Consider the following 15460-nt stretch of genomic DNA (forward strand, 5'->3'; position numbering starts at 1 on the left):
CTTTGTGAAAGGGGTCAGGGGTCAAGGGGAAGGGAGGGAGGCGTCAGGCACGGGGTGAACATTGACTGGGAAAGAGGTGTCTCTGGGCAGGGCCTCTCAAACCCCAAGACCTGGAAGGAAGGTGGGTATCTGGGGGGTGGGGGTGGGGCGCGCTCAGCTCCCATTCCCGGGGGTTGCTGCAGGCTGTGTTTCCATTCTTAATCAGATGTGTATCCATCTGCCCATCCACACACTGAGCCAGTTGCCTCTCCACCACCACCACCACCCTACTCCCGGCAGCAGCCAGGGAGTCCTCCCCAAGCCGCACCTCCCTGCCACGTGCACGCCTGGGCCCCAGAGCCTGGGCGCTCCAGCTCAAAAACTTCCCAGCGTTAGCAGGCATGGATGCGGGGCGGGGGAGGGGGGCTGCCCCTGGGAGGAGAGCAGAGAGGGGGCAGGGGCGCACCCTCCATCCACCCCCCAAGAGAGCCTGGCGACCTACGGGGAGAGAAGAAGGTGATAGAGAAAAGAGACAGAGCAGATCGGCAGGGCTGGGAGGAGAAAAGCCCCGAGGGAAATCCTTGTGGCAAAGGACTGGGACAGAGACACAGACACCCGGCCCGAACCAGGAAAGAGGCAGCCAGACTGAAGGCGAAGGAAGAAGGCGCGTGAGGAGGGCGCGGGGAGAGGGGAGCGGGCGAGGCGGATGGGGCGGGGCAGAGAAGAGAGAAGAAAAGGAGAGGACGGGGGGCGGCGGGGGCGGGAGACCCGGGCGATGGGGAGAGAGGAACGGGAAGTGGGAGAAGGGAGAGGGGAGGCGAGGAGGGGAGCGAAGGGGGCGGGGTGCAGGGGCCGGAGGGCGGGGCGGCGCGGCGGCGCCCCTCCCCGGGCTGGGCGGGCTCCCGCGCCCCGGCCCCGCCCCCGGCGCTCCCCGCCCCTCTCCTCCCCGCGTCCGTGCGCCCGCCCTCGGAAGACCTGGCGCGCGGCGGGGTTGCGGGCGAGAAGCGCGCAGCGGAGGAACGGAGGAGCCCGGGAGCGCAGCGCGGCCCGAGCCGGGAGCGGCCCCGCGCCCGGAGCGCACCGGAGCGGCCGAGCTGCCCGCGCAGCGCCCGCCGCGGGCAGCGCAGCCCCGGCCGCAGGTAGGAGAAGGGCGGCCGGCGTCGGGGCGCTGAGTCTGGGACGGCCGGACGGCGAGACCGGGCGCCCAGAGCTGCCGCCACGGGCCGGGCGGGATGGGGTCGGGCTCGCCGAGTTTCCAGACCCCCGCGCCTCGCCCGGCCTCGGGCCCGCAGGAAGGAGCCCGAGGCGCCGCTCCGACAGTCGACGCGCACCCGGGCCATCCCTCTGGGATGCGCGAGGGGGCCGGGGGAGCACGCACGAGGGTCACCAAAATCTCCGGCTTTTTTCCAAGGGGTCGCGGGCCCCTTGGCCCCCCCACCCCCAGCTGATGCTAAATTCTGCTGGAGCCGTCGAAGCGCCCCGTTCACCCCCAGGGGACGGCGGGGGACCCGGGAAAGAATGATAGTGTTTGGCGAGCCGTGTGCCCCTTCTCTGTGTGGGGTCAGCTGCTCCGAGGTCGAGCTGCGCCCCTCTTCTGTTCCCTGCGGGCTCCGGGGACCAGGCGACTGGGGAATGGGACACTTCCTTTCTGTCTTACACAGCTTAAGCTCTCAAGAAACGTTGGCTAGAAAGCACACCGCAGCTTGGGCTTGAGCTGAGCGCACAGAAGTCCGCGCCGCGCTCTCCGAGCAATGTAGGATTGGGGGAGGGGGGGCGTCCGTGAGGTTTGACGACTATGTCTGTCTTCTTGCCTTACATTCTGACACTTATTTTCCGGACACTGGAAAAAGAGGCGACCCTGCCACCCCTCGGGACAATGACCAGCAGGTCTCCATGGGGGGTCCTCTTGTACCCACATGTCCCCATGGCTGGCATCTACAGACGCTGTGTTCTAGCTTAGCTTGCTTTTCTGCTAAGGAACCCAGACCCGGCAGCCCCGCATGGAGGCTCTGAGCTGATCTTCTCTCCAAACAGACGTGAATCCCGGGGAGTTATAATGCCCAGTGTCTGCCTGATGTGGGGCTTGAGCTCTCTGTCCTGTCCCGGGAAGCTCAGCCTCGTCTTCATGAAGAACTGGGGAGGGGGCACTGAATCAGATGGCTCCCGAGCTTTGGCGACACCCCCAAATCAGAGACTCCGTCAGGCTAAGTGAGCGGACTTGGGGGTCAGTCCTGATCTGTGATGTGCACGGTCGGTGTTCGGTGAGAGAGGGGGTATTGGGTGTTGGATATGGCCTAGATTCTCTCGTTGGCAACTTTGGAGGAAATGCATTCATAACAGAGCATGAAATGCGGTACCCCAACTCCGAGATTCCAGAACAAAGGATGTCAGTGGGAACCGCAGGCGTGTGTCCTCTGCCTCTTGTCTGTCTCTGTGAAGGGTAGACCCAGCCCCTGCCCTCGTCCTGACAGAGCAGCCCCAGACCCCCCACCCCAAAGGCAGAGGAGGCTGCAGGTCCCTGGACAAGTGAGAGGGACCTTTTCCCAGGGCGATGGGGCAAAATGGCCGAGCTTCCCTTGAGCCTCAGGAAGAAACTGTTAGGCAGGCTGCAAACAAAGAAACCGCTCTCTATCCAGCCAAGCGCTGGCTCAATGGCCAGTCCTTAGAGGATGAGCCATGAGTCCCCGGCAGCGGGAGGAAACCCAGCTTGTCTGGCAGGGCATCTGTAGCGTGGGGTGAGCCTTGAGAATTACAGGAGAAAGGCGGCTGCTGCAGGGGGGAAGCGGGAACCGTCTCTGCTGACACTCTGCCTGCCTGTTCAGTCCCGGCTGGAGGCTCGGTGAGGAGCAGGGTCCCCCAGGATCTCAGGATGGGGCTGGGAGGGGGCTTCTAGAGGCCCAGGAGGAGGGAACATGGAGGGTCAAGACAAGGAAGGAGTAGGTCCCTCAAAGCTGAAAGAAGCACAATCGCTCCGTCTGTCCCTGGTTCTCAGGTGCATGGCAACCTGGAGCTCCAAATGCTGTGAGTGTGTTTACCGGTCACCCAGGACCTTGCAGGCGCTCAGTAAGGATCTTAGAATAAAGCCAGCACTGATGGAAGGTGAAGACAGTGCGAGCGTGGACCTCCCGGTATCATTGAGGCTATGAAATACAGCCTCTGAGACCACAGCCAGGAATGACCCTGGATGAATGGGCTTTGAGCAGGGCTGTGGCTGCTTTCCACAGGTGACCTTGGGCAAGTTCTCATCTGTTTGGGGAGGTGGGGACGGAGTATTGAAAGCTGCTGGGTCCCCAGCTTGTGATTCCTGCAGTGACCTTGTGCAGCAGGTACTGTTCTAACCCCCCAGTTTGGAGGTGAGGGACCTGCGGGACAGAAAGGGAACATGACTTGCCCAAGGTCACACAGCCAGGAGGAGGCGGGGCAGAGGTTTGAACCCCACTCTTCTTCTGACCTCCAGGCCAATGCTTTGTCCCGTTGATAGGTCTCTGGGCCTTGCTTCCACCTCCACAAAACGAGGTGGTGTGGTCATGGTCAGGATGACTGACAGTGAGGCCCCTCTGGAGCACCATCCGAGCAGTGGCTGCTCCCCTGCCTTCCCAGCATATGCTGAGAGCAGCTTTCAGTAAAGCACAGCGTCAGGTGGCCTCTTGCCTGCACATGAAGACGCTGTTCCCGCACTTGGCTATGAGCTCAGTAGCTGAGATGTCCCAAGTCACTTGGAATTTAGAAATGTCTTTTTGTCCCTTGCGGGTGTGTGGATCACAAGCCAAGCATCAACCCCAGTTGATTAATCCTTGCCTGCTGCCTCCAGCCCCCCCAGCATCCCAAAGCCCACCCTCTTTGTCTTGAGAGCGGGGGTGGGTGGTGGTACCCAAGCCCCTCCGTGTCCCTGGCCTGAAACGGGCCTAGCACTTCCTCCCTTTGATCACCTGAGCCCTCTCGCCCAGCTAGGGCTCCAACACCAAACCCAGCCAGAGGCTCTTAATCACCTGAGCCCCAGGTAGAGACAGAGAAGTGTCTGCTGCCCTCTGCCTGGGTCAGGACTGCCCCTTCCATTCAGCCGGGCTGAGCTGCTCGAATGGCGGGCAGAGCACACCTGCCGTGATGGAAGCAATTACATCGACAGCAACTGCAAAGAGCCCCTGCAAGTCCTCCCCGGCCCGCAGCAAGAACATCATCAGATGCTCAGCCGCTGCTCTGTGGCATCCCTGGCGCCAGCTCCCCAAGTGAGCCCTGAACCGGGGTGGGCTGGGGTGTGCACTTGGGGCCACCCATCCTCTGGAAGGTGGTGGGAAAGGGCATGGTACTTGAGAGGGGGAAATACTGGGAGGCCCGATGTGGACCCCAAGATAGGGCTTCCCAGGAAATGTGCCTCTGTGAGCCTTATGAACATCCAGCATCTTTACTCCGAGCTCACCTGAGGGCCTCCAGAGCAGAGGCAGAGAGGGAATGAGTGGGGAGCCGGCTAATAGCGGAGACGGGGTTGCCTGGCATGGACCGTAGGTGTGAACGCAAGCTGTGATATTTCAGCACAGACTTGGATTCAGTCATAAACAGGAAAAAAAAACAAACTCCACGAAATGTGGTTCCAGTGATAATCTCATCAATAAACAGGCACAGCTAAGAGTTAGTGATATGCCAGGGGGCTGTGCTGTGCGCCTTCCTGACAGAACTGTGTCTCACTTCCACAAAGCCCCTTGAGCTCCATAGTGGAATTGTCCCTGGACCGATGAGGAAACTGAGACGGAGAGAGGTGAAGGCACCAGCTGCAAGACCACTGGGCTAGGAGCTGGCCCAGGAGCCCAGGTGCAGCCACGTGGTACTGACGCCCCTGCCATGAAGAAGGCCCTGGCCCCGATCGCGTGGCCAGGACCGCGACACCCTGTTTAAGGAGCTGCCCATTAGGAAGCACCTTGCATTCACCCCATCAGTTGAGCTTTTCCCCCGCTCAGGAGGCTGGTAGTGTGATCGCTGCTCTTTGCTAGCTGGGGAGGTTGAGGTACAGAGAGATGAATTTGTACCCAAGGTCCCTTGGCTGCTAAGTGGCGGAACTGGGCTTTGTGCCCAGGTGCCCCCATAATATATAGCGTATTTGTGACCTGTGCTTTAGATTCACTTAAAGCTTGTGTTGATATCGTGCACCCAGCCACATTGCCCTGACTCTCAGGTGCTCCCCCCCAACCCCAACTTGTCACCACCCTCTTGCTGCTCTGGAAGTCCCCGGGAGCAGCCGAGGAAGCCATCAGCTCTGTTTACCGTGATCTGACATGACACCAAAGTGGCATGCGATTTGATGCGAGCTGCCTGCAGCGAATGGCCTTCTATTTTTACCTTTCTTACAAATTGGAAATTACAAGGAGGCCAGGTCTTGCGGAGTGATTGGCTGGAGCCCTGTGCAGGCAGGGGGTTGTGCAGCTAGGTGGAACAGGCCACATTAGGGTGCCAGGGGCCCTCCTGGCTACAGAAGAGGGTCCCCAGCTTCCGAGGCCGGATGGCATCATGGCAGTCAGGCCGGGCTGGAGGGTGGACGAGTTAGTGGCCTCTTCGGACAGTGATCTGCAGCTCTGCCCACCTGTCAGCTGCATGGTGTCTGCAAGACCGGTGTCGCCTGCCAGCTCTGGAGACAACTGTGTTCTGGCCAGAGGGACATTCAAGGTCAGAGATGCCCCGAAAGACACTGACAGCAGGTAGCTTTCACGGCCTTATTGTTTGGTGAGGAGGTTCTGTGCAGGGAGAAGGCAGCGGCCACAAGGAGGGTGAATAGTGACATTTGGTGTCAGCATTGCGTCTTCTGGAACTTAGTCCTGATAGCAATTCTGTCAGTCACCAGAACAACACTTCACAGTGCACAGAAAGAAAAAAAAAACGCTCTTGTAGTTGTTCTTTCTTTTGCTCCTGTCTGAACTATTCCAGGGGAAGAAAATATAGTCTCTGACAGAGAAGAGTCCTCTGTCCAACAAAAAGAGGCATTTTCTGTAAGTGACTTTCTCAGAAAGCCCTTATCGGAATGACCTTGACTCAAATGCAGCCTCTTTGCACACATGTGAAATGCGCACACAGTTAATGCTACACCGACTGGCGCGACGCACTTTCTGTTCAAGTTTGCAGTAGCTGGGAGCTCCAGGTGAAAGTAATATTCTTATTGTTTCCATTATTATCTATCTCCACTTTTTCGATGGGGAAACGGGGGCTCAGCAAGCCCTGTACACCCTCAGCCTGACCTCTGGTTTCCCAGCTGAGGGGAGTCACCTTTCCTAAGCCCTAATCCCAGTTCATCAGGGAGCCCCTTGGAAGGAACCTCTGTGGGAGGCAGGTCACAGCGCTGGGGTCGAGCCTGCCAGACCCACACGTGGAAAGGCACGGCGTGAGGTTTTGGAGGAAAGGGCCGCAGATCCTGTTCTTGCCTGCCCTGAGCTCTGGCCCGCTGCTGACATGTCCTCCGTTGTATCCAGTTGGGGTCTGAAGTGGACTCGTTTGGCCGGGGTGCCCAACTGGTGGCAGTGCCTGGGGACAAGAAGGATGCTTGCTCTGAAGTGCACGAGCACACCAGTGCTCATCTACACGGATTTGAGCTTCAGGGGCCCCGTGAGAGCATCCAGAAGGATCTGAGGGCCTTGGTGGCCTGGAAAGTTGTGGGCAGGTGTTCGCACATGAGCCTCAAGGTGGTTTGGGACCTGCCGTGTGGCTCAGAGTTATGCCCGACCGAGAGGGAAGGGAAGGGGTGGGTAGGGGATGGAAACCACTTGCCCTGGACATTACCCACTTCTCCTCTTCTCTCGACTGCTGCCCATGCTGAAGGTTGTGGAATAGGATGAGGTAGGGGGAGGCCGGGGGAACTTGGGGGTTTGACATGTCCCCTGGCTGCGTGGCCAGACCAGCCCTGACCAGCGAGGCTGGAGCACTTCCCGGGCATCGACTGTGGGCTGCCCGAGGAGGTGAGAACAGTGCCAGGGGACCAGCGGTGCCGTCCCCATCGGCCGGAGGACGACCCCAAGGTTGATGGAGGTGGGGTTGCTCCGCCCGAGTTATACTACAGAGTTCAAGCCCAGGTCTTGCTGATGCCAGCCCCCTGTGCCCTCCCATGCCACCTGCTGCCTCTGGGGAGCACCCGGGTGGGATCGTCGTGGGGGGAGCCAGCACAAAAGTGACCGCAGCCAGAGGCAGCCTCTCCCCACGTGCTGTGTGCTCCCCGTCCTGCGGCCAGCCCTCGCGGCCACCGAGCCTCGCGCCTCTCAGCACTCCTGTTGGCTGTCTCCAGCACTTGTGGTCAGGGACCCACCTATGGTTTTTGCAAGTGGGCTTGGGGGTGGGGAAGAAGTAGTCTTCCTGAAGGAATCTGAGTGCCCTTCCTCTATTGCACGGACATGCTTTTAACAGGTTGGCTCTGCACCGTGTCACCAAGTCATCCGATGCGTAGGAGCCCCAGTTCTGGGCTCTGACTTCTGACGCAGGCACCGAGCCCGGTATTTTATAAACTGTGTTCCAGGACCTTCAGTAGGTGACCGAGCCCAGGGCGGTCTCCTGGCTGCCCAGGTTGCTCCGTCCCGCTGACAGAGACCCGAGGCCTGGGCTTGTAGACCCCAGGAAGTGGTGGGGAGCGCCACCTCCCTGTGGGCTGCCTGGGAGCCTGAGGAATGGTGGGCTGGGTCCTTCCCCAATCTGATCCTTCCCCTTTCTCTGTCTATAAAGCCAAGGGCTTTGGACTGGACACGCCGATCGGCCACTCCATGCACCCGGTGCCAGCTCTCCGAGCGGGGAAAGGCAGGCTGCGTGCCCCACTTCCTCCTCCATTTCCCCCATGACAGCCTCCCCGAGACTAATGACTGGAACTATAAGGGCCCTTTCTCCGAATGGCAGAGAACGCCGCTAATGACAGAGCAGATGCAGCGCTGTTAATTATGCCGCGGGTATTAAATGAAATGCCAGCCCCAGAGGAGTTAAATAGCGCCACTGGGCTGGCAGCGGCTGGGCCTGAAAGCGGTGCCATCAGCCTGTGCCAAGACAGAGCTGCCCCCTCCCCAGTCCCGGAGCCAGCCGGCCCCCCTCCCCAGCATGGGGTCCGCAGCGGCTCCTTGGACCTGAGACGTTGGTGGCTGCTCTGGGAGATTTTCTTTAGTGGCCTTTGGGGACGGGGTGATCAGAGGCCAATGTGGGCCAACTACGGGACCAAATAAAGCTTTGAGCACCTACTGTGTGCCAGGCCCTACTGTGGGTCATGCAGATAAGCCAGGAGCAGAAACGCCGTGTCTTCTGGGGTCTGCGGTGCCCCACGTAGTCGGGGACACAGAGCAAGCACTTAATTCTTGCTTTTGCTTGTTTCTGTGACTGCTTGAGGGGAAGCCAGAGGCTGCACAGGTCGGGGCCAGAGCTGGCCCGTCATGGGCTGAATGGGGTAGAAGGGCAAGGCAAGGGGACTGGCTTGCTTCCTGGGCACCGCCAGCCTAGCCTTTCCAGGAGCTGGGCTTCTCACTTGCTGGTACTCATGGGCTCCTTTGCCTCAGTTTGCACATCTGCAAATTGGGTTTGGGGCTTCTTCTCACACGGCTCAGTTGTAAAGAACCCACCTGCCAATTCAGGAGACGTGGGTTCAATCCCTGGCTTGGGAAAGTCCCCTGGAGGAGGGAGGGCATGGCAACCCACTCCAGTATTCTTGCCTGGAAAACCCCATGGACAGAGGAGCCCTGTGGGCTACAGTCCATGGAGTCCCAAAAGAGTTGGACACGACTTAGAGACTAAACAGCAACATGCCGGGCACAGTGAGGGCTGTGAAGACTGCAGGCAAGCCTGTCTCGGAATGAACCCTAGCTCTGGCCGTGGCAGGTCAGGAGGTTGCAGAAATGTCTGAAAAGTGGCATTGCAGAGGCAGCAGGAGAGATCTGATCACAAAGGCCGCTTCTGATTCTTCCTGTGGACTGAAAGTGTCACTCGAACCTTCAGACCTCCCCAGTCGCTCTGGTTCCCTGCCTCCTGCTTCTTGGACCTTGAAATCAGTTTCTGAGGTTTTTCTAGGCCAGGGAAAGTCACAAAAGCCACCCATTTCAGATACCTCTGTTATAGGTGGGTAAACTGAGGCCTAAAGAGGCGGGGTCTGAGGCCCACAGGTGCTAGGACCCAGAGCTCCTAACCCCTAACCCAGTGCTCCTTCCCCTGCCCCAAGCCCAGTGCCGCTGTTGAAAAATTATTAAATAGAGTTGGTGGAAGGACTCTGGTTGCCATGACAACGGAGCCTGTGTCCTCGGGAGATAATGGCGTTGCACAAGGCAGAATGATGCGTGTTGAATGCTGATTCGGGAGCCGCTCGAGTGAGTGATGGAGTGAGTGGACGGGACTGTGTCTAGGGCTCGAGCTTCCCCAGAAAAGAGGCTGGGGGTGGGGGGTGGGGATAGCTGCAGGGAAACTGGCTTTGTCTGGAAGCACCCTTGCTGCAGCCTCGCAGGACGGGGTAATTTCCTTCATTTGTGGAGGTGCAGAGTGAGGTGCAGAGGGGTTAAGTGACTTCACCAGGTCACACACCTGTGCACGAGATGGAGCTGGGCTTCAAAACTCCGGTGGCTGCAGGGAGTCTGGGCTACGGAGGCCCTGGGAGAGGTACAGCCAGCGGGAGGGCAGTTGGTGAGCTGGGGACACTGTGCTCGGAGTACCTAGACCTCTCTAAAGACTGTTGAGGAGACTCTGAAACACAGAGCTTCTGGTGGGCTGGAAGCAACAATTCCAGCCCAAGAGGAATGGGAAACAGTAAGTCCAAAGCCCACCCTCGCACTTCCTAGCTGCGTGACCCTGAGCAAGCCACTTTACCTCTCTGAGACTCAGTGTCCTCACCTGCAAAATGGGGATAAGAACAGATCAACCTCATACAATTGTTATGAGATCAAATAGGGTAGGTAGGCAGAGCACCAGGCCCCACTGCTGAGCATCAACCAAAGGGAAGAGGCTAGACAGGTAGGTGTGTTCCCATCCATGTATCGGCTTGTAAGATACGGTGTAGGAAGAGTAGGTGTAGATGGCAGGAAGAGTGAAATTGGCCAAAACGAGAACGAGAGCAGTAAATAACAGGGGTCTTCAGTGCAGGCTTAGTGAGTGTCACCAGGACAAACCCACAGCTTCCGTCCTTAAAAACGTGATAAGTACTCTGTGTTTGGAGGGCATGATTGGTGTATACCTCGCTGTAAACGTACCGAGCCCGCAAACCTGGGCACACACCAGGCTGGGGGAGTCGTGTCTGTTGTGTGCCGCTCTCCAAGTGAGCCCGTGGAAAATAAGCACTCTCACCCACGCCCTTCATCTCTCCATCCCGAACAGCTGGGGCAATATGCTCTCTTCCCTACCTGGGGGTCGGGGAGCACGGGGTTAACACCCCGAGGAACCCCAAAGTACATCATTGCATGCTGGCAAAGAGGGGAGGCGAGCTGGCAGACAGCCCCACTCCATTTAGGAAGCAGAAAGAGGGTGCTGGCCTCGGGGTTTGGCTGTTTCAAAAGCACGGCGGAGAGCTAGGATCCTAATGACTTAGAGGCAAGCGACCATTTTGTTCCCGCTAACCTGTCTGAGCACGTCCACCCCCAGAGAAGCAACCTGGTCCTGGATTCCCCAGAGAGGGAGGGTTGTCTGCTCGCTGCTGCTCCTGAGACTGGATGGGGGGGTGGGGGGGTGCGTGCGAAGCAGTGAGCCCAAACCGCCCCCCTCTCACCCCCAGACTCTGACTATTCCATCCTCGGCAGGCGGGAGGGAGGGTTGGGAGATCCATTCTGTGGACGGATGAAGACAGTTGACATTTAAGGAGGTTTGAGCAGATGTGCTAATTGCAGGGGGACCGTGTTTAGGGACCAGTTTGCTCTGAGAATTTGATGTGGTCGGCATTGACAGTGGCTTCACCATTGCCTTTTATCAACTGCCTGTGGGTTAAGATAACTGTGGCATCCTGCCTGGGACTTTTTTCCCATAGCTATCTTGAAAAAAAAAAAAAGCAGCCCTAATCAGGTGATTTATTATAATTTCTGCCAGGTAACAAGTATTTAGTACGTACCAGGCTCTGCGTGAACTACTTTTCGTAGTCTCCCCAGGTGTTCCTCATAGTGGCCGTAAGAGGAGGCATTTTCACCTCCGTGTTCGAGAGGTTTTGCATTCTTGCAGCTTCTGAACTGACTGAAAACCAGGTTTCCTCACCCTCGGGGCCAGTGCCCTTAAACACTGCCCTATTCCATCCTGGCTCTTGACAAATAAACGTCCGAATACCCTTGACCTCCTGAGCGGAAGTTACTCATGAATTTCTTCATTGTTCCTGGGACTTCAGACCGTTTTCTCAATAAAAGTCTCATTTCCCCAAATGGGTGGTCTCTTCTCCCTACATGGGAATTTTTTTTCCTGACGGAAATGGGGATGGGGTATCCATACGAGGAAGATTTCTTTAGAAAGCTTGGTGAATGAATCCGGAATGGATGTGTTGGCTAAAGTGAGCATTCGTTGGAGTCTTTCAAAAACAAAATTGGCTTTCTCTTGTAGGAAATACTTGAGACCCAGGAATCTGACCCTTAATCGACTGAAAATACACACCCTCCTCATTTTTGAAAAATATCCTAAAGCAGTGTCTCTCAAGATTTTTTAAAATCCATCTGAGCTGTATTAAAAGAACAGTAGGATTTGTTGTTTCCCAAATATAAACTCGAAATGCTGACCTCACTTTTTTAACCACCCTCCCCCAAATTTTGCATATTTCTTAGGAAAGGGGCAACAGAGGCCCCTCCTCTGACCACTCTGAGAAGGAGCTGTCTGGCATGGCTAGACTCTGCCCTATATATTAGAATTGCAAACTCGAAGGCCACGGAAGGCTGGGTGGGTCAAAGAACTGAGTTCAGAGGTCAGGAGCAAGGTGACAGTTGTGGGGGGACTTGTAATACACTGGTACATACACACCTTCTCCCCGTCCCCAAAGCGCTCAACCAGACACATGTGGGGGCCCGTTCTGGCCCACGGCAGGCGGCAGGCGCTCTGAGATCCCCGGTGGTTCTTAGGCGGACTGTGTGATCTTAATCTAGTCTGTCTTTGGGACATCGGTGCGTGGGTCTCTAGAGCGGGGCTGAGAAAGCCTGCAGAGGTGTCCGGAGGAGGAAGGAGGGTCGCAGGCTGTGGACACTTGGTAAGGGAGCCACGGAGCTGCCCGGGGCTGCTGTCGTCCACAGCCCCGTCCTGCGGCGCGGGGTCAGCTGTGCATCTTCGGGGACTGAAAACCCTTTAGTTCCACCAACCCCCGCAGTACTGTGCTTTGCTTCTTCCCGAATCTGAGTTCTTAAAGGGCCTTCATCCTTATGACCTTCAGAGTCCTTCAAGCACTTCTTAAACAGGAGGAGAGGGTCCTTTAACCCTTGGTTTTCTCACAAGCGCGCCTTCCAAGGAGAAGAGCAGTGTGAAAAGAACGCCGGGCGGGTTGTCTTGTCACTCTCTATTTCCTGATCCGAGTTCATCCTTTCTGGCCAGAGGAGCAGGGGGTGCTTTTCAGAGGTGTCCCCTGGAGCAGAGACTCCAGCATTCCCCACACTGGGTGGAGGAAGCAGGGGAGAGGGGCGATGAGAGACTCGATGGTTCTCAGGGGTGCCTGGAGCCCGCCCTGGCTCAGCCAGTTAGGACAGCTGGAGGAAGCTTGGGGGAGGGAAGCCCCGGACCTGGTCGCAGTCTCAGCTTTTCAGCCCCTTACCTCCTGGAATTCTGCCCGGGTCTCTGAAACTTTGGCTTCCTCCCTCGTCTCCCTCTTCAGGCTCTTGGGCTTCTCGGGTGGTGCTAGTGGTAAAGAACTCACCTGCTGATGCAGGAGACGGAAGGGACTGTGAGTTCAGTCCCTGGGTGGGAAGATCCCCGGAGAAGGAAATGGCAACCCGCTCCAGGATTCTTGCCTGGAGAATTCCATAGACGGAGGAGCCTGGCGAGCTGCACTCCACGGGGCCTGCAAAGGTCGGACACGAGTGAGCGACTGGGCATGCACACACCGGCCCCCTCCCTCCTTGGGGTCTGGGCAGGTCCCGGGAGGTCACCAGAGCAGGGCAAAGAGGAAACCGGCAGCACCCCCTGGGTCTCCCCACTCCCTCCCTTCCCTCCTCTCTCCTGCCTTCTCTTCCTTCTGGAGCCTTCTCCCTGTCCTGCTGCTGCTCTTCTCTAGTCTCTATCTCTCCTTCTAAGCCTCATCTTTGGTGTCCAAGGCTTTCCTTACAGGAAGCAGTCAAGAACCTGCAAGGCTCACTGAGTGAGCACATCTCTTCTGATCCTGTGACCTCAAGGTGGACCCTGACCCCACTGGGGCGGGAACGCAGACCCTGCAGAAATCAGCAGAAACTCCCAGCTGGGCCGGTCCCTTGCTTTCTGGAGAGCCCGTTGTTCAAGCTCACCAGCACACCCCTGCTTTGGCAACGGGACGGGCGCCACCTTCTCCGTAACCGACATTTCTCGAAGACTTGTGATAGCAATGTCCCCATGGTGGGACTCAGGAGAGCATGTGTGTGTGTGTGTGGGGGGGGGGGGGAGGGCACTGTGTAAGCTGCCATGGAGGGAAGCAGAGCAATGTGAAGACCCAGGTCCCATTGGTGCAGAAAGGACCAGTGGAGCTGGAGAGACAGGGTAGAAGGATCAGTTAACTTGTCAGAGGACAGAAGGCAGGTTGTGCAGAGGGACTGGGCCTTCCCCATCACCCCCACCCCCAGTCCCAGCTCAGCCCCCGTCCCTCCGCCCCACCACATACTCAGCAGATGGGTGCTTGCCACATCACCATCAGATCAAATCTCCCTTCTTTCAAAGGTCCCCAAGTCCCCCCCGCTCAGTGCTCGCCGCGGGTTGCTGTCCAGTCGCTCAGTCCAGTCGCTCAGTCGTGTCTGACTCTGCCACCCCACGGGCTGCGGGCTTCCCTGTCCTTCACTGTCTCCTGGAGTTTGCTCAAACTCATGTCCATTGAGTTGGTGATGCCATCCAACTGTCTCATCCTTGCCTCCTTACTGTGGGGTGGGGGGGGGGGATGTTGGGGGAGAGGTTAAAAGCATGGGAATTGAGCAGATGCCTCCAGATCGCGGACTTGGGCAAGTCCTATTGCATCAGGCTCTGTGTCTGTGAGAATTAAAGGTGAGCATCCGTCAGATGAATGAAGGTTGCTCAGTTGTGTCCGCCTCTTTGCGACCCCATGGACTATACAGTCCATGGAATTCTTCAGGCCAGAATACTGGCGTGGGTAGCCTTTCCCTTCTGCAGGCATCTTCCCAACCCAGGCATCGAACCCAGGTCTCCCACACTGCAGGCGGATTCTTTACCAGCTGAGCCACAAGGGAAGCCCAAAGATACTGGAGTGGGTAGCCTATGCCTTCTCCAGGGGGTCTTCCTGACCCAGGAATTGAACTGGGGTCTCCTGCATTGCAGGCGGATCCTTTACCAACTGAGCTCTCAGGGAAGCCCACTGAACGAAAGCGCCAGATAAACCTTCCGCATGATCGCTATTCTTGCTCCGGGACAGAGCGCACCCCCTTCTCCTGCTTCAGAGCCCTTGACCGTTGCTGCCACCTCCCCAGCCAGGCTCCCTAATGGACCCCAGGTTCTCGCCAGCCAGACCAAGTCCCTCCTCATTGTCTGTGAGCACATTATGCCTTGTCTCCATCCGCTCCGCCTGGGGTGGACTAGAAGTGATAGGCTTGGGGGGAGGAGCAAAGGTTCTGGTCCTGCTTCTCTCGCTGTGATTGTAGAAAGAATGTCCCACTTGTGTCCCCTTTCCACCAGCCCTAATGCCATCGTCTCCTGGTTTCTTGCCTGAATCCAGCCCCCGGCCGCAGCCGGGCGCCATCCCCCCTTCTCTGGGCTGTGGGAGAACTTCCCCAAGTGGATGTCGTTTATCCGGATGCCCAGCTGTCGCCAGCGCTTCGTGGCAGCAGGACCCAGACTCCAGCTGGCGTCTGGATCGCTCTGCACCCAGCGTGGGACCCGGCTCCCTGGAGGTGCACGGTCGATCCAGGTCGGATTGGATTGAAAACTGCCTCGACAAAGCGAGGTGCACAGTCGGGCATTGCAGACGATTAGGGGCTAGAACAGATGTTAGCAGGCTGTGGACCGTGTGAGCGAGGCAGGCGGGCTGAGATGAGCAGCAGGATGAAGTCAGAAGGGTGCTCCGGGCCAGAGCCTGAGTCCTCTCCTTGTGCACGGAAGGAGACCAAAGCACAGAGAGGTGAAGGGCCTGGCTCTGCATCACACGGCCTGTAGCGTGCAGAGTGAGGATTCAGACCCGGGTCTGCAGACTCCAAAGCCTCAAGCTGACTGCGCGTCCTCCTCTCCCCGCCCCTAGAAAGGCCTGCTTTTCTGCGAGCACGGGCTGTGTCTGCAGGCAGAGGAGAGCTGGGGACTCCTACGGGGATTGCCACCCCTGGGCCAGCTGCCTCCCGGGGGCTCTCTTTAGAGCCCAGCCCTGGGGCCCTGCTGATAGCTGCTCAGCTGGGATCCCACGTGACCCCTTGTCGGCTCCCAG

At 57.9% G+C, this 15460-nt stretch overlaps 1 protein-coding gene across 1 annotated transcript in view; it reads left to right on the plus strand.

Moving 5' to 3' along the window:
- Positions 1-935: 935 nt before the first annotated feature.
- SLC6A1 (solute carrier family 6 member 1) overlaps positions 936-15460 on the plus strand; it is a 39710-nt gene continuing 25185 nt past the window's right edge. The window contains exon 1 of the mRNA XM_069560826.1: positions 936-1118. The gene's annotated coding sequence lies outside the window, so the exon portion shown is untranslated. The remainder of the gene's footprint in view (positions 1119-15460) is intronic.

Source organism: Ovis canadensis, chromosome 19, assembly GCF_042477335.2.
Source record: "Ovis canadensis isolate MfBH-ARS-UI-01 breed Bighorn chromosome 19, ARS-UI_OviCan_v2, whole genome shotgun sequence".
In the NCBI taxonomy this organism is placed as follows: Eukaryota; Metazoa; Chordata; class Mammalia; order Artiodactyla; family Bovidae; genus Ovis; species Ovis canadensis.